General features: G+C 42.4%; 1 long non-coding RNA gene across 1 annotated transcript; it reads left to right on the forward strand.

Moving 5' to 3' along the window:
• The first annotated feature begins 9032 nt into the window (after positions 1 to 9032).
• On the forward strand, positions 9033 to 11329 carry LOC308294845. The gene is made up of 3 exons (XR_013962539.1): positions 9033 to 9615; positions 9739 to 9793; positions 10755 to 11329. It is a non-coding gene; the product is annotated as an uncharacterized lncRNA (long non-coding RNA).
• Positions 11330 to 18416: the final 7087 nt, after the last annotated feature.

Raw genomic sequence — 18416 nt, forward strand, 5'->3', positions numbered from 1 at the left:
GAAAAAAAAGAACGAGTCAATGAGCCAGGGAGAGAGAGAGAGAGAGAGAGAGAGAGAGAGAGAGAGAGAGGAGAAGCAGAGATAGGTAGAGAGACATAGAGAAAGGGCGGGAGAGCGAGTGGTCTCTGGAACCGCGGAGCCTTCACAATTTAGACCATATTATTTATATCTGTTTCACCTTAAACAGTAGGCTACATTACTCAATACAAAGGCCAAAGCCCAGTCTCGCCCTCCTACCCGAAAAAGTAGCGTTTTAGGCGGCATAAACGAACCATAAACTAACAACCAACATAGCCGCCATTACCTAACAGAAAGAGAGAGAGAGAGAGAGAGAGAGAGAGAGAGAGAAAGACACACACACACACACACACACACAGCGAGAGAGAGAGCCAGAGAGAGAGAGAGAGAGAGAGAGAGAGAGAGAGAGAGAGAGAGAGGGAAAGCCGAGATAGATAGAGAGACATAGAGGGAAGACGATAGAGAGAGCAGGCTCCGTCCGAACCGCGACACGGAACACGTTAGACAAAGCTTAACAGAGAGAGATAAAACCCTCTAGACCTATATAGTAAGCAGCACAACGCTCAATAAGAGCAAAGAAAAGGAATACAATAATAACAAGAACAATGTCCATTATATTCAAACAAAAAAGACAGTGAATTATGCTTATAGCTTTAGCAGCCCTAAATCCTCTCTCCTTGCGGTAACCTAAATTAAAACGAGTAACACCCATCTGCTTACAGATCTTGTTAAAAAATAAAACAAATAAAATAGGTATTATGAAACGAAACACTTGAAAACACAACGTCAAGTCAGATGATGAGTCCAAAACAATAAGTAGGCTTACATTAACAACTCACCCTTTGGGGAGGAGGAGGAGGAGAGAGTGAGGAAAGAAAGACGCTGCGTAAAAGTCATCTCCAAAGTCCCAGCCAGCTTACCAACAGTCCATTAAAGGCAAAAGGATATCACATCGGCAGAATGTGTTTGAAAGCACGCGATCACGAAAGCAAAAGTGTCCCTGGTAAAAGTTAGTTCTCTGTAACTGTCGTCTCATCATCCTGCGTAGCTAGAGTCTCGTCCGCAGCACCTGGAGTCTTGAACTTATCCTTGCAAAAGGCCAGAGCTTCCTTGGGTGAGTTGAAAGTAGAAGTCGCCTCATCCACGGTTATCCAGAATTTGCTCGGGTGCCTTATTCCGTATTTAACCCCTTCCGCGGTGATGGAACGTAGGAATTCCTTTACTGGCCCGAAAGCTGCCCTTCTCTTTGATGTTTCAGCAGACCAGTCGGGGAAAATATACACCTTTTTGCCATTGTATGTCAGTTGGCCTGCTTTCCTGGAGAGCTGGAGTATGCGTTCCTTTACCCGGAAAAAATGGATCCTTGCCAGGAAAGCCCTTGGCTTATCAGAACGTGGATTGCCGGTCCGATGAGCACGATCCACCTCCGGGGGGGAGTCGGGAAACTCGTCGGGGAATGTTTTCTGCAAAAAAGACTGGATAAAGGCCACTGGGTCAGCCTTTTCTAGCCCAGGAGAGATCCCAATCACTCTTATGTTGTTCCTACGACTCCGGTCTTCTGCTATGACGAGCTTCTCCTCCAGATTAGCACATCTTCTCTCCAATTCAGTGATACACATCTGCAAACTGTCCATGGAGGAACCAAAGTTCTCAATGGCCTCCCCCTGTTCAGCCACGGTCGTGTTCAGCGTGGCGACTGCAGGACGCAGCTCCTTTCCGAAGTCATCAATCTTCTTCAGTAATTTCTTCTCCAAGCCAAGCATCATGGGTTGAATAAAACCATCCATAAACTCTTTCAGTGATTCCTTGAGGACCTCGCGCAGCATGCTCTTTGTAACCGGAGCGTCAGCGTCGCCCTGCATTGCGCCGGCCATGTTGTCGGCGTTTGCGGTCGGAGACCTGGTACTCCTCGACCTCGTGTTAATCGTATTCGGCATGAAACACGAAACAACTGCAAAAACAGACGCTCACCAGTGTTTTGGGCGTTTAAAGTCTCAAAAGAACTATAAAGGCAGTAAAAAATGGGCTTAAAAAATGTGAAAACTATGCACCTCCACAGAGCTCAACAAACGCGTCCTACTCGGTCGCCATCTTGTCGGAACTCGAAGTGAAAGAAACTTTAACACACATTTGAAATAAAAACAAAAAATTACATGTACAAGGAACCCCACTAGAAAAAAAACAAAAAATTACATGTACAAGGAACCCCACTAGAAGGCAGACGTTTCTCGTGCACAGCATGTTTCCGCGTTGGTTAAAGTAGCTGATCTACAAGCTCACGTTGTCTCGTGGATGCGACGCGTTGTGAGCTTGCACATAGGACAAAGTATAGTCAGTCAGGCTTGCGAGACGAGGAGGAGATTCACAGTGCAGCAGCAGAGTGCAGGCAGCACCGCATATCAACGGAGGAACGTTCACGGGGAGCTGCGTGCAGACAGTGCCTACTATTGGAGCATGTGAATGAAAAGAGAGATGAGAGGAGCAGAGGACAGACGACCGCGGAGGCGCGGACCGCCGCATGAACGGCCGACGAACGCCGACGAACGTCGTTCACGGGCGTCAGAATGACCGCGTTCGACAATATCGTTCATCAAGCGAAAACAATTACGTTCAGTTCACGTTCGCCCAAAATATGAGCGTGTTCATGAACGATCGTTCTTTGAACGCGTTCGGGTACAACACTGCCCCCAGGTGTAAAAATGACCACATGTGCAAAAAATGACCAAATGACCACCCCAACGGGGCTGCTCACGGGGAATTCCTGGGGACCACCCACTCCTGCTGCTCCAGAACGGATGCAAAAGTGGTGGCGCCCCCAGTGGAGGACCCCCTCCACTGCAGCTCACATAAAATGCCGTAACTCGGGCTAGGAGCGTCCAGGAGAGCCAGGGCCGGTACCTATTCGTCCGCCAAGGCAACGCGGAGACCCCACCCCTCATTTCTCACATGGCCCTCTTCTAGCGCCACCTGCAGGCCGATTTTTAAAACACATTTTTGGACACTGCTCCTACAGTTTTTGCCCTAAAATCACGCAAATCGCTACACAGTATGTCTACACTCATCCCATCAACATGAATCTGTCCCATATAGCGCCACCTTCAGGCCGATTTTTAAAAACACATTTTTGGACACTGCTCCTACAGATTTTGCCCTAAAATCCCGGAAATCACTACACTGCATGTCTACACTCATGTCATCAACATGGATCAGGAAGATTTTGGAAAAACCCATTTTTGCCCTATTTGTGGAGATAAGCGACCTATGGTCGCTTATCTCCCGATTAGGGAGTCTTACTGGTTATTATTATTATTATATTAGTGTGTGTCTGGGTAGCTCATTTGTTCGTGTTCTCGCCTTTGGATCTGGTCATGGGTTCGACCCCACAAAAACCCTGTGTTTGTGAACGGCAGGGTATACTGAAAATTAGCACGTACACCCAGACCTGTTGAGAATTAGAGGCACTCTTTGATCTCGCTGCAACGTAATTAAGTGGTACAGTGCATGTATTGCTTCATCAGCGTGAGAGTGTCTTCTCTTTCAGCAGCTCTGGGTACACCAGGTGCCAGCAGCCATAGAGAGAGCCAAAGCAAGCTGCTTCCTCTCACACATTACCTCTGGGTCACGTTGACCCGCTGTGTGAAACACTTTGTCAGCAGCAGCAACCAGTGAAGCCCCTAAGCCTAAGGGAAAGGCTGCACTAAAAACTGTTTTTAATTTAAGATGTTGTGAGCTGTGAGGTAGGGGGCAGAGACTGTGGCGCTGCTTGCTGCTTGGTATTCTGCTCAGACTCTGGCAGCATGAGGTTATGGGGAGGTCCGGTCTGAGCCAGCGGAGATGTCCAGTGTGACGACGGTGTGACCCCTAGCTGGCAAGAAGAAGACGTTCTGGTCTGGAGTCTTGTATACAGAGCGTGGTAGTGACCATCACCATCTTGTGTCAAAGCTAATTTGTCAAATGAGATTTATTCGAAAAGCATGTGTACGAAATGTAAGGTTATACAGATTATCCAGATTTTTAAAATATAAAAAAAAAGTCGCCCGTGCAGACTGCTGGGCGAGCGCTGGAGCTTTGGCATGGGATCAACTTTGACCCAAAAAAATGCACAGACCTGGTTGGTTGTTTAAGTTGGACAAAATGTGGCCATATTTTTTATGGAGATGACTGACATCTGACATAGATGTTCGATGTCATAGACCACATGAGATTTACACAATATGTCCATACATGGGCATTCCCAGATATGGGAGTATAAGAAATGGAAACAAATGGATACTTACAGGTCCATTTTGTTTCTACAGTATAAAGTATATTTGTTGAGTAACAGGTGTCTCCCTGTCACCCCGGCACTTTGGGATACCAATTTTTATCCAATCGGGAGCGAGAACTCCAAACAAAGAGGCTGTTCTAAATGTGTGTTCCCGCCACGTTGTTCACAGCAGTCTATTCAGACAAAAAAGCCTGGACGTGACATTTGGGTCTCTTCTGGAGTCACTTAACACCCACTTTTAGATTGACACTGAGGATTGGACTGTGTGTACAGTGGTGGTGTGTCTGCTCTCCTCATTTGAATTCTACGGCAGCCACATCTGGCCTCGGTTTTAAAAACGGAGCAATAACACAGAGGTCGTCCAGGGAGACTGCTAGCTCTGGGCAGGGCAGGGAAAAAACCCAGCAAAAGGCTAATTAATAGCACTGGGGTGTCAACATAAATCCTCAGAGAGATAGAGAGAGAGAGAGGGCAGAGCCTCTGCAAAGTTTTTTTCCCTCCTCGTTCTTCTCATTCACCTTTTCTCTTTACATTATACTCAGCACTCTGTGTGCTCTGGAGGTGTCTGAGAAATAAACATAACAGACGGCAGGGCTGCTTAAAACTCCCTGCTCTTAAAAGTAATCAGGGAAATCCTTGCCCGTAACACCATGTTCTTTCTAATGACAATGCTTTGCTGTAACTCATCGCTTCAAATTGGCTGACAAGCCTTCATGAGTCTGGAAGGATATTTAACTGTTTCAGTCTCAAAGGACCTGTTAGCAGTGGTGAAAAGTATATTTACTAAAGGACTGTACTGCACTGTACACTTTTGAGGTACTTTTACTTTACTGGAGTATTTCAAAAATACTAAATACTTCTACTCAACTACATCTCAGCGGTAAAAATGTAACTTTTACTCCACTACAATTACTTCACAACTTAACTCATCTAGTGCCGTTTGCGTGATGTCACGCAATAAGTACTAGAGTACTTACAGTGCCGAATGCGTGATGTCGCGCAAAAAGTAATAAATTACTGTAACGTTGAGTACATTACCGAGTAGAATGGCCGGATGTCCGGAGACGAAAATCCGCGCTGATTTGTCATCATCACGGCTCCACGAGCACACAATAGTCATCCCATAACATTGAGGTGGACGGGGGATCTCATCTTTAATGTCCATTATCTCAAAACTACACTTTAGAAGCGAAGATGGAGGCAGATGCTCGCTTATATAACACATGTATAAACGCTCTGATGCAATCCAGCATGGCACCACGTAAACAACGGTCGATTCCGGCGCACGACCCGATGACGTCAGACCGGAAGTGATCACGCTGTGGCACTTCTGGCCTTCAAAATAAGAGAGTGCAAGCGGATGGAGCCTGCGTGAGGCACTCTGGACATCATTGCGACCGAAAATCGCGGGCACAAAATGAGTTAAGTTACTAGTTACCTTGAAGATTTTGATTATTATTATAAAACATGCATTAACCAGTTTAGCCCTATGCATACTTAGGCACTTTGAAAATAGACAATCTACAAGCTCACAACGTGTCGCATTGTGAGCTTGTAGATCAGCTATTTTCAAAGCATTTTTATACATTTGGAAACTTGGGAAATGGGACATTTTGCAAAATGCGTACTTTTACTTTCAGTAAAGTGTATTTTAATGCAAACACTTTTGTTACAGAGGAATATTAATACTTCTTCCACCACTGCAAGCTCACAATGTGTTGCAATGGTAATGCGCTGTGAGTTTGTAGATCTTCTATTTTTGCAAATTGAACCCTGCTTTGTGCCTCCGCTCCATTTACAAATGTGTGCTTTAATATCTTGTAGCCGTGCCGTTGACATCGAGTACAGCATGTTATTTCAGACAGAGAGAAGGCAGCCGATAGTCAACAGAAAAGGCTGAAACTACTGAAAGTGTCCTATATCTTTGAGTAGAGTCATGGTAGCAAAAGCTTCCGAAATTGAGGCAGGACAAATTCATATTGTACAGTATTTGGATGGTAAAATGCTATAAGCACCTTAGGAACTTCTTATCTGAGGTGACCTGTTGGCTGAATTGCTTGTCACAATACCTGCTATTATGGTGTCCTGACATCACCTCTAGAGCAGTGTGTGTTCCAGTCTGCGCTAATAGCTTCAAATCCCTAGATGAATAGTAGCCTAATCACTGGCAAAGGTGAAGTGAAAGGGGCTGCGAAGCTCCAGGCAAAACCAGCCGGGATATATATATAAGCCTAGGCTCTGGAGAGGGTAAGAGAGAGATAGAGATAGTTGCTGTATTTCACAGCCTTGGTTTATGAGCTTTGTGTAAAAACATGAAGGCGCTGCTTCATTGCACACCACAGCATGACTCCCAGCTTCTGTTTTTGATTGCTATGGTAGACCCGAACACGGATCACTCTACCGGGGTCAAATTGGTTCAAATAGTGTGCTGGTGTATTCCTGAAAATGTTGTAAGCGACCCTGTTAGTTTGGCTTCAGTTAAGACCAGTGAGACTCCCTAATCGGGAGATAAGCGACTGTCAGGTCACATACACAAACTTTAGAAGGCAATGGTAGCCAATCAGGAGGGAATATGGGAAATGGGACAGATACATGTTGATGACATGACTTTAGAGATACTGTGTACCGCTTTGCGTGATTTTTGGGCAAAATCTGTAGGAGCAGTGTTAAAAAATGTGTTTTGCTAAAATGGAGTTGCATGGGTGGTTTGAATGACAGTTTGAAGATCCAATGGAGTTGGGATGTTTAGTAAGAAGTGTATTTTAATACCTTTCATTGGTTCAATATTTGTAAAACCTACAAACAGACGTAAAAGGTGTTCACTAGACCATATTCACATGGCAGCCATCTTGCCATTAAGTTAATTACCGTATTTTCCGGACTATAAGGCGCACTTAAAAGCCTTTAATTTTCTCAAAAAACTACAGTGCGCCTTATAGTCCAGTGCGCCTTATATATGGATCATTCATTGACATTGACATTCCCTTTAGCACAGCTCCATCTGTTGGATGCATAACGCAACGGTAGCGTCTATTATGTGCGCCTTATAGTCAGGTGCGCCTTATATATGAAAACAGTTTGAAAATAGACCATTCGTTGACAGTGCGCCTTATAGTCAGGTGCGCCTTATAGTCCAGAAAATACTGTAAATGCTACACTGTTGCTACCCCGGTTGTCAATGCGAAATGCTAACATGGCCGCCTGGCGAATATGGTCTATAACACTGATTTATAAGAAAACAAAACTAAAAAGTTGAATATAGAGAGCTCTGGTTTCTGCATGACAGCGACAATATAATATGTAGGTATTGTGAAGTTATAGTTGATGTTTCTTTCTTCTTTTTGGACATTCCAATCAGCCATCAGTTTCTTGGGGAGAGGAAACTAAATTGAGTTATTGGCCTTGGTGTGACACCCCAGATAAATCTTGTACTGAATTAACCCGCTGTGCGAGCATAATTACTTTAAGCAGATTAGCAAGGTTTCCTAGTTCTTTTGAGTGTCGCTGGTTTTGCAACCTCAACATCTTCAACCAGGGTCAAAGTGTTCAGCATAGGGTTACTGTAAACACCACCTCCTAGATTCTAAACCACATGAACCCTAGCGTCCCTGTTCTAGGGGCCAAAGAGATTTGGTGTCGTGGGAAATACTTGAGGACAGTATAATATATGGTTTAAGTGGTTTCCATTACCAGCGCAAAAGTACCTCCTCTGGCTTTACACACGTGCATGAAAATTCCTGTCCCTAACACTTAGAAATAGTTTGTTCGCCCAGAGGTGCTCGGGTGGTGCAGTGGTACACCACCACGGAGGTTGTTGGTTTGAATCTACAATGGTGCATCCGGCTTTGTCGGGCATCTTTGCGATCACAATTGGCCCATGTTCGGGGAGGGAAGCCGGGCGGGGAGGTGATGTTGGTCTTTGCATGTAGTCAGCAGGGAGTGGTGGGGGCTGCTCACTGGCAGGTAGGATATAACAGCAAGACAACACAGAAATGTGTGTGGGGAGGAGTTCATTGGCATAACGACTAAATTGGGGTGAAAAAGGGGGTAAAAAAATTAATTGTATTTAGGAAAAAAGTTATACATAGTTTGTTTGGATCAGTGCCAATAGCTCCAGATGATAATTATCGACGGATTCAAACTGACAATACTAGTAAATAAAGAAGGCACTGGAGGTTGATTGGAGCCTTCAATAGAACAGGGTGCGAGGCATGAACAACAACGTTGTGATGTCTATTGCATCTTTGTCAGGTCGGTGGAACCTCCCTTTCAGTGGTGTACAGTAAAGTAACTAAGTAAGTACTGTACTTAAGTACAGTTTTGAGGTATTTGTACTTTACTTGAGTATTTCCAATTTCCAATACTTTTACTTCTACTCCACTACATTTCAGAGGCAAATATTGTACTTTTACTCCACTACATTTATTTGAAAACTTTAGTTACTAGTTACTTTGCAGATCTAAATTACAATAGTATAAAACATACATAAACCACTTAAGCCTGATTTTATACGGTGGCCATTTGAAAATAGCCGATCTACAAGCTCACAACGCGTCGCGATGTGACGCGTTGTGAGCTTGTAGATCGGCTATTTTCAAACATTTTGTACTTTTACTTTTGTTACTTTAAGTACTTATTGATGCCAATACTTTCACACTTTTACTCAAGTACATTTTGAATTCTGGACATTTACTTGTAATGGAGTACATCTGCAGTGCAGTATTGATACTTTTACTTAAAGGGGAGCTCCGGTCGTTTTCAAGGGCTTTTGTAACCCCATATTATCATATTCTAACTTGGAAAACAAAAAAGAAATTTATTTTTGTGGTACATTTCCATTTTTTGGGAAACGCGAAGCTATGACCTCACTTCCTACAGCACCAACCTCACTTCCTCCAGCACCCATAATCCTTTGCGCAAGCAGCGCTTGGAGAAGAGAGCCAAAGCTAAGCTAACAGCGTAACCATAATAACATCCTCGCTGCGTTGCTGTTTTAGTTTGTTTGTTGCTGTTGGTTGGAAGTCACGTAGTAAGAAGATGGGATGTTATGACCGCAGTGATGCTGAGCAGTTGTAGAAGTTTTGAAACGTGTGCAACTGTGTCGGTGAAACAACATGGCATTGTTGTTTTACCGTGGTGTTATGATTGAATGAAGCCGAGCGACGGAGCGAGCCCCGGGTGCTGCTGCTGCCTGCAGAACGATGGGACATGAATCTGCGGTTGTGTAGTGATTAGTAAACATTTCACAACAGATGACTTCCACCGAGATGTAATGGCAGGATTGATGGACACAATGCAAAGCTAAATGTCCCTTGTAAAGCAGAACATAGGTATGTACTGTATGTTTGGAATTAAAATGCCACTCTACGAAACATAATGTATAATGTACAAGCAAAGGTTGCAACTTGATTCATGTTTGTAACACTTATTTTGTTGTCATCTCTTGTCTTTAGAATCATCCATCTAATGGGTGGAGAGGCTTCATATCAAGGTGTATTCTTTCAAGAGGTAGGACTACTTTTAGGCTATTGTTATTGCTAGCGATGCTAATCTTTAGCCTGTAACAGCAGTGCGGTTCCAACATTAATGTAAATGTGCGGGGCACCCAAAAGTGGTGAGATAAAAGTCAACAGAGGGGACTGTATTATAATGTATATGAATCGACAAACAACCCCTCCCCCAGTGGCTGCACAGTAATTATGATGTAACGTGAGCTATTATAAAAGATGATGATGATACTACACTCTGATTCCTAGTGTAGGCAACCAAACGTTGGGTACTTACAACTGTGAAGTGTGTGAATCACTAGAATATATTTTATTCAGACAAACTCATAAACAAACTGAATCCACATAACTCCATTAAAACACATAGCAGTACTGTAACACTCCCCTTCCCTCATTGACCATACATGAAGCTAGATCGCATTGTTTTTTTTTTTTAAATGTTTTTTACTGATGTGCGTGGTCTAAATGTTATTGTTTTCTAGATTGATATTGCTATGCATTTGTTATATTGTTGTTGATGTACTGACATTATCCTATTATATTGATATACTGTATTACCTGCTTATTGTACATCGCTTTGGATTAAAATCTGCTAAATGCCTAAATTGTAATCATCCAGCACTTTTGCCAGTTACTTTTTATTCTTTTGTACTACACTGTTTTATAAAGTAGGGTTTAAACTTACAAACAAAAAACTGTTTAAATATGGAGATAAGAGGTTTGTGCCCGAGAGCAACCCCCCAACATTACATGAAATATGTAACATGGTAAAATGCAGTGTTACTGTTGTTAGCTTATAGATCTGTTCTTTTTTTTTTAGCAAACTGGTTTAGGATTCTCATTATTGCATGGTGTGATTACTAGAAATGGGGTAAAAGCTATGGCAACATTTTGAAATGTCATTGTAAAAAATCTGTGTACCCTGAAACATTTTTCCTCCTCTTTGTCTATAATTGCATAAGGTGCTGACACATCACATAATCCACCATGTCCAAGATGATGTCCATAGCAGTCCTGCGGGAAGACAGCGGTACAACTGTCTACATCGCCCTCTGAAGAGATGCCGTAGAAGAAGCAGCTTACAAGGAACTCCCAGGAATATTATTTACTCTCTCGATTCATACAGCAATGTGATCTAATTTTTTAATATTAGACTACTCTAAAGCCTCTTTCAACTCTAATGTTGCCTCGCCTGTGCTCTGTACACCCAGTAATAAGCTTGTTATTTTAATTGGGAAAATAAGATAAAAGTGAGAATAATTTTCCAAATCCTAGGGAGAAAAATAATCATTTACAAGAATCGTGCTGCCCTTCTGCAGATATAAGTGTCTGCTAAATTTCTAAATTAGATCAGCTAACACAGGGAACATGTCAGAACCCTAAAACATCCGGGACAACCATGTCCTAGCTCTGGTCGAGAGTGTGCGCTGCTCAACCCATTTTCAGTATTGGCTACAGCACAAACTATTAGAATAACGGTTTCAATTTCAGGTGGACTACACACTAAAAAGGCTAATAAAAACAATATATAACATCATGAGCTTTTTGGTTTCATCCTTGCAATCTGTCATGAAAATATGTATTTACCGGTAATATATTATTTGCTGGAGTAGAGCAGTGGTTCTTACTCTGGCGTCCCTGCAACAATCATATTTGAACTGGGGACCCCCCACCCTGATAAGCACTTAGACTGTAGGAGTTGAGGCATTACATTCTGCTCGATTCCGTTCCACAGATAAATATTGTGAAACTAGCCGATCTACAAGCTCAAACTCCCAGACTCAAAGGTTGAGAACCACTGGACTACAGTAATGCTCTGAAACAGAAGTACTTCCCACTGTGTTTGTTACATTGTACTGTGTTTACTGTGTTACAAATGGCAGGTTCACACAGCACTCCATACTGTGTACATTATATTTCTTACAAGTAAAAACAGAAAAGAAGGAAAATCAAATGTATTGAATCTATTTTATTATCTATGACAAGGATCATAGAAATGTTCACATCTCTATGCATTTGTTATGTATAATACAATATAATGATGCCAGGGTAAGAAGACGTCGACTCTCCACTTGCGACGACTCTCCAGGACACTCCAAACGATACCGCAGTGCCTGCAGTGAGAAGAAGAAAATACTGTAACATGTTGCATTGTCTTTGTCACACACAAACGGTTCATCGCCATGGCAGCTTATCGTGTACATCAGGGTCTGCAACCTTTTACAAATGAAAAGTGCCATGGTTTTATTTTTTTAGATAGTGTGCCATGTCAACATGAATTTTAATGACAAGCCATCATAAGTGTGGACATTTTGATTGGAAGGACATAACAATCATTAGACTCTGAGCAATAAGTCACTTATCTCCCAGACTCCCTCCCCAGTCAGAGTTCATAGCTTTAATGAATGTAGAATTATATGCAGGATGTCATTTGCTGCAAATTAGGTGACTTAATTTACCATGTTTAAAATATATATTTGAAATAAAAATCCTGTCTCACACTTCTGCCAGTGTGCCAGTGATCACCCCCCCCCCCCCCCTGTGCCAATGTTGGCACTCGTGCCTAAGGTTGCCTAGCCCTGGTTTTTGTCATGGACATACAAATATTAAATATGACCAGAGACAGATCTGCTAGCCCTAAATATTAGCCTACTAGTGCTGTTCTCAGTGTGTTGAGGGACCTTCAGTTGAAGATGGTTCAAATGGATCACAGGTCTATTTTCTGAGAGCAGTGGTGTAAGCAGTGCTTGTAAAATGTTGAGGCTTTTGTACTTTGAATAATTTCCAGCTTTCTGTACTGGTACTTGACTCGAGCTCGAATCCAAATATAGTACTTGTACACCATTACAATCATTTGAAAACTTGAGTTACTTCGCACATAAATGATTATATTATAAAACCTAATTAATCAACTTTAGCCCTATTTTATATCCAGGCTATTTGAAAATAGACGATCTACAAGCTCACAATGTGTTGATGCGATGTGTTGTGAGTTTGTGGATCTGCCATTTTCAAACATTTTGTACTTTTAAAGAATATTTTGCTGCCAATACTTTAGTACTTTTACTTCTTACAGAACGTTTTCTATATTGCAGTATTGATAGCCTACTTTTACTCAAGTATCTTAGTCCTTTTCCATCTCTGTCAGAGTGTAGACCTACAAATGGGACCAAATAGACCCATAGGAGGTACTGGAAAATAAAAGTTTTGAGAGCCACTGTACTAGTGGATACATAGTAAAATCAGTGCCATCATACATATTTTAAAGTAAACTTAGGCCTACAGACTTTACATTCTGTAATTGGGATTAATATAGGAATGTGCATGCCAGGACACATTGATGATGACACTCACATACACAAATAAGTTATACATGAATGAAACATACCATTGGGTCTCGGTTGTCTCTTCCAGTTCAACTTGGGGATCCTAGCAGCATGGAGCAGTAGTCACAACAAACGGGCAGAGAATGGTCCTATGACAGTGTGTATGATGTTAGCTTAGTGGAGTCCCAGCTGGCAGAGAGACGCCTCGTCTTTTCTCTCTGGTTCACGTCGCTGCTTTTTTTTTTTTCTTTCTTCCTTCTTCTAATGTAATGCATAGCCTACTCCAGTTCATATAAAAAGTAGTTCTACCGAAGATTCTGCCAGCAAGTCCCTATGTCAGTAGAAAACATGTCTGAAACAAGTAACAACCATACTGTTGTTGCTAACTAGCGTTCACGCTACGGCAACCACACCGGGTCAAATCCTACTGTAGTTTCTGCAGCTACAACGGCCTCCCACCACGTACGTCATAGCCAGGCGTTCCATTGGCCGAATCAGTCTATGACGTACGTGGTAGTAAGGCCCCCTACTGTCCACAGAACAGTAATGTAAGGAAATAGACGAGTTTTAGCATGAACGTAGTTGACTAAAAGAACACAGACTTGGTTGAAAACCGGCGAACCACTCCTTTAAGTACAAAATGTGAGTACTTTTTCCACCACTGCTCCCTTTATTCCTGACAATGGGGAATGTTTCAGACTGTGTTCTCTTTGATGCAATGAGTAAAGGGTTGTTTTTTTGTGTGTGATGTGAGCCAGATAAATAAGTTAATGTGAGTATTTTGTCATCCTTGACTTGCAATTTGAGATGCACTACCCTTTTTCATATATTTTGGATTATGTTTACGACTTTGGGTTTAGCACTCCTCTGAGACTCCCACTGTTGAAACGCGACCTCTTTTTCCATCTAAATTATTTGTGTATTCTCGAGTACTGCATGTTAAGGTGTCTCCACACCAAACAGCCTACAGGAGACTACTTCTGACTGTACACAGACTGCAAAGAACTGCAAAGAACTGCAAAAAACTAAGCACTTTAATTTTTTCAGACGACGCCGACTGTAGTTACTGTATGGCATTGGTGCCAGGTCTGCTCGTTATAAGCAACGTTGATCCTGTTTTCCTATAATGTTGCTAGTTGTGGGTTGCTTTTGTTTGGGATTGTTTCTGAAGTGTAGTTGCTTATTTGGCCTTGCTTTCAACATTATTTTATAACTAATGTAATAGAGCTCAGAGGTGAAACTGGTCGCTGCTTTTGGGCTTATTTTCATAGACCTGGTCGCTTATTTCACTCACAGAATCTGGCAACCATACCCGGAGGCACTGTGTGTTCTCCGTGCAGAGGAGAAGGGGAAAAAAAGAACAACAACAACACGGGGAGCTGCTGCACTATTTACTAGCTTTGCTTTGGATCAGATTGGAATAGGAACTGAGAGTTGAGATTGAGAATATGGTATTTAGTAAAAATATGCGACGGGAAAATGTCTCTGGCTTATTTTGGCTTGGTTTTGCAACAGTAGCAAACTATTCTACAACTCCCTCAATCTTACCGACGGCCAGGGGCGACTGAACAAAACTGAGCAAGTCCAGTTTTCCAGTTTTCGGTCGATAACGTTCCCGACCCGCTGCCGAAAACCTGACGATGAGCTCCCGTTCGGCAACCGACGCTATCCGCCGCCTTCCGCCGCTGATTCGCGGCCGAATCGGTTTGGTTAAAAGTGCCCTTTAGGCTGAGGGCTGCCACCAGTCTGTGGTTTGTTAGTACTGTAAGGATTTATGTGTTCATATTGAACATCATCATATTGAACATTTTGAACGAGTCAGGCACAGACTTAGTTCTTTTTTTAGAGCATATTGCATACATTAACAGATGAACTGCTTCAGTGGAGCTGATCAGTGGTCACATCACGTGAACTTACCTTAGACTAGATGGAATACCTTATCTTTTTCTCTTCTATAAATCACTTATACTCATCTGCATGGTTCTAGCTCTGTGATATTACAGCCACCCGACTCCAGCAGTCAGTGCAACAGAAACGTTCACTTTCTCCCATTTACTTCCCGTCACTCTCCCTCAAAAATCTTACGTGGGTATTATTTTCTTCAAACCTTGATTTTTGGGTTTGGATTTTCTCCTGTTGATCGATGCCCGGTCAAATATCACCAATACTTCAGACGCATGGAAAGCCACACCTGAACTCACCGTGTTGGAAAGCTCCGCCCCTTCACCCCCATAGAATGGTAGTTAAGTTGTCACTTCATTTTCATCTAGGGACCCCCCCAAAATCCCGACCCACAGGTTGAGAACCACTGAGCTAGTAGATCTGTTATTTTCAGTGCATGGTACACCTGCTCTATATTAGCTTATAGTAAAAAGTTAGCACCGTTTAGTTTGTATTGCAGTAGGCCTAGTAGAAATGTTACAGTTTACTAACTTTTTGTAGTTATCCTCCCTGGTCTGTTTAGTTCTTTAGTAAGCTATTAGGCACTGTACAGGCCAAGATCAAACTGCTGCTCAAGCTCATATACTGTAGGTGCCAATTGTAAATAATAATACACAGTTTTAGATGGTGTATGGTTATCCCCTCATTAGTGGCGTTTCCATAAACGTATTCGAATTAGGGAAGCGAATTATCAGAAATGCGCTTTAAGACAAAGCGAATTTAGCCCGTTTCCATTAAACTGGTGAAATGCGATTCTTGGGAGATCCTGCCTGGGTCAGTCTAACCGACGTGCTGTAAACACTTCCCGCGGGCTTGCACACAGTGCACACGCATCCCGACCCAGAGCCTGTCACGACGCACCGCCGCGGAGAAAGTGCGGCCGGCGGGAGCACAAAGCAGGCGTCCCCGAGCCGAGGCGGCCGGCCCGCCGCCCGGTTGAGTCCTCCGGGCAGACTGCATCCTGCAGCGTCGCAGATGCGAGCTGCTGTGCCTGTGAGCTTGTACGGCCACTTTTTCCACGCGCAACACGTGTGATGACGAAGGGTCACTCCGTGTGTAACAAACGGTTTGTTTTGTGGGCTAACGCTATACAATGGACGTTAATTAAGCGGCGGGGGAAAGTGTTATAGGAGGACGATATGGACCAGAACGTCATATTTTATTCGCATTTATTGTCTTTGATTGATTGATTGAAGACTTTATTAGAAGTTTGCATAGGTAAAGGTACAGTTTCATGATGGTACAGTTCACTGGTACAAGGTCTACTAAAAGGAGATCCATGAAAAGACTAAGCTTATTTCCACAGGAAACCATTTAAGTATCTCATATAACATTGAATGACAGACGAATAGAACACAGTACTATGCAGCAGATATATAAAGAAAAGAAAAATGAGAGAACAAAAAAAAAGAGTCTAAACAGTAAGTAAGTAAGTATATACAAAGAAGGGGCAGGGGAGGGTAGGGTTGGGCTAGGTTAGTTTTTTTTTACCAGTTGCGAACGGCTGCTGCCTGTAAGTGGTTTTTCAGGGCAATTCTGACCCGTTTCCATTCACTTACGCGCATTTAGTTTATTCGATTAAGCCTCAAAATCCTCCTCCTCCAAGCGGATAATTCTTTTTGCGGATAATGAAAGTTTATTCGCATTTTGAAGTGTTTCCATAAAAAGATTTAGCAAATAAGCCGTTAATGCGCAAAAAGTAGCTTTATGGAAACGCCACTATTGATAACTTATATACAGTGTACCACAGATATATCTCTGCGGTTCCTTCCAACCCATACAGTTTCAACTTCGGTATCAAATGATTGGCTCGTGTTAAAGTTCCCCCAAGTAAAGACTGAACAGGGAAAAACAGCCTTTTGGTGTCGTCAGACACTTGGAATGACCTACAGCTCTCATAACATACTGTCAATTTTAATCTTTTATAGCAGACCAACAACCCACACATGTCTGCAACTGTTTTTAACTTGAAATTGTATTGGGATTGTGATGCATTCATGACGGTACAGTTCACTGGTACAAGGTCTACTAAAAGGAGATCCATGAAAAGACTAAGCTTATTTCCACAGGAAACCATTTAAGTATCTCATATAACATTGAATGACAGACGAATAGAACACAGTACTATGCAGTAGATATATAAAGAAAAGAAAAATGAGAGAACAAAAAAAAAGAGTCTAAACAGTAAGTATATACAAAGAAGGGGCAGGGGAGGGTAGGGTTGGGCTAGGTTAGTTTTTTTTACCAGTTGCGAACGGCTGCTGCCTGTAAGTGGTTTTTCAGGGCAATTCTGACCCGTTTCCATTCACTTAAGCGCATTTAGTTTATTCGATTAAGCCTCAAAATCCTCCTCCTCCAAGCGGATAATTCTTTTTGCGGATAATGAAAGTTTATTTGCATTTTGAAGTGTTTCCATAAAAAGATTTAGCGAATAAGCCGTTAATGCGCAAAAAGTAGCTTTATGGAAACGCCACTATTGATAACTTATATACAGTGTACCACAGATATATCTCTGCGGTTCCTTCCAACCCATACAGTTTCAACTTCGGTATCAAATGATTGGCTCGTGTTAAAGGTCCCCCAAGTAAAGACTGAACAGGGAAAAACTGCCTTTTGGTGTCGTCAGACACTTGGAATGACCTACAGCTCTCATAACATACTGTCAATTTTAATCTTTTATAGCAGACCAACAACCCACACATGTCTGCAACTGTTTTTAACTTGAAATTGTATTGGGATTTTGATGCATCATTCTCGACGACGCTGCAACTGAGGGCAACCTCAATGTTCTTTCAAGAATAAATAAAGGTTTGAATTGAACTTGGGACTATACCAGGGGGCAGGGGCTGGTATCCCTTTCAGGCAATTTCAGTCCCCTTGGCCCACGGAGAATCCCCCAATCGAAACCAGATGATGTTTTTCCATGTCACAAAGTGTCGGTTCAATCCATAAATTACGCAGGTCAGGTTCACCACAGTGCACCCTCTCCCCACATCAAATCCCAATTATCACCCATAATTCAATGCAATGGAAATGCCTCTTGTCTCGTTATTTCATATTTACACTGTTGCACAGTGGCAAGTTGGCAAAAGTTGACAAATGTGAGAATGTCTTAGCAAGTGGACTTTGTGAACTGAGCTGTGTTATCTACTATACCTCCTTTTTGTTTTGTCTGTTAATGTTACAAAAAGTGGTGTATACAGTACGTAGTCTCACCTGTGACACATTGTGAGCTTGTAGATCTGTTATTTATGTACATTTCTGAATTTATTTTTGCCTATAATGCTATGCCCAAAATAGGGACACCAGGGTGAAAATTATTAATAAGCTCTGCTCTGGTTTAAAAAAAAGCGTGAA

The sequence above is a fragment of the Nannobrachium achirus genome (genome assembly GCF_963921795.1).
Source record: "Nannobrachium achirus genome assembly, chromosome: 11".
NCBI classification, from domain to species: Eukaryota; Metazoa; Chordata; class Actinopteri; order Myctophiformes; family Myctophidae; genus Nannobrachium; species Nannobrachium achirus.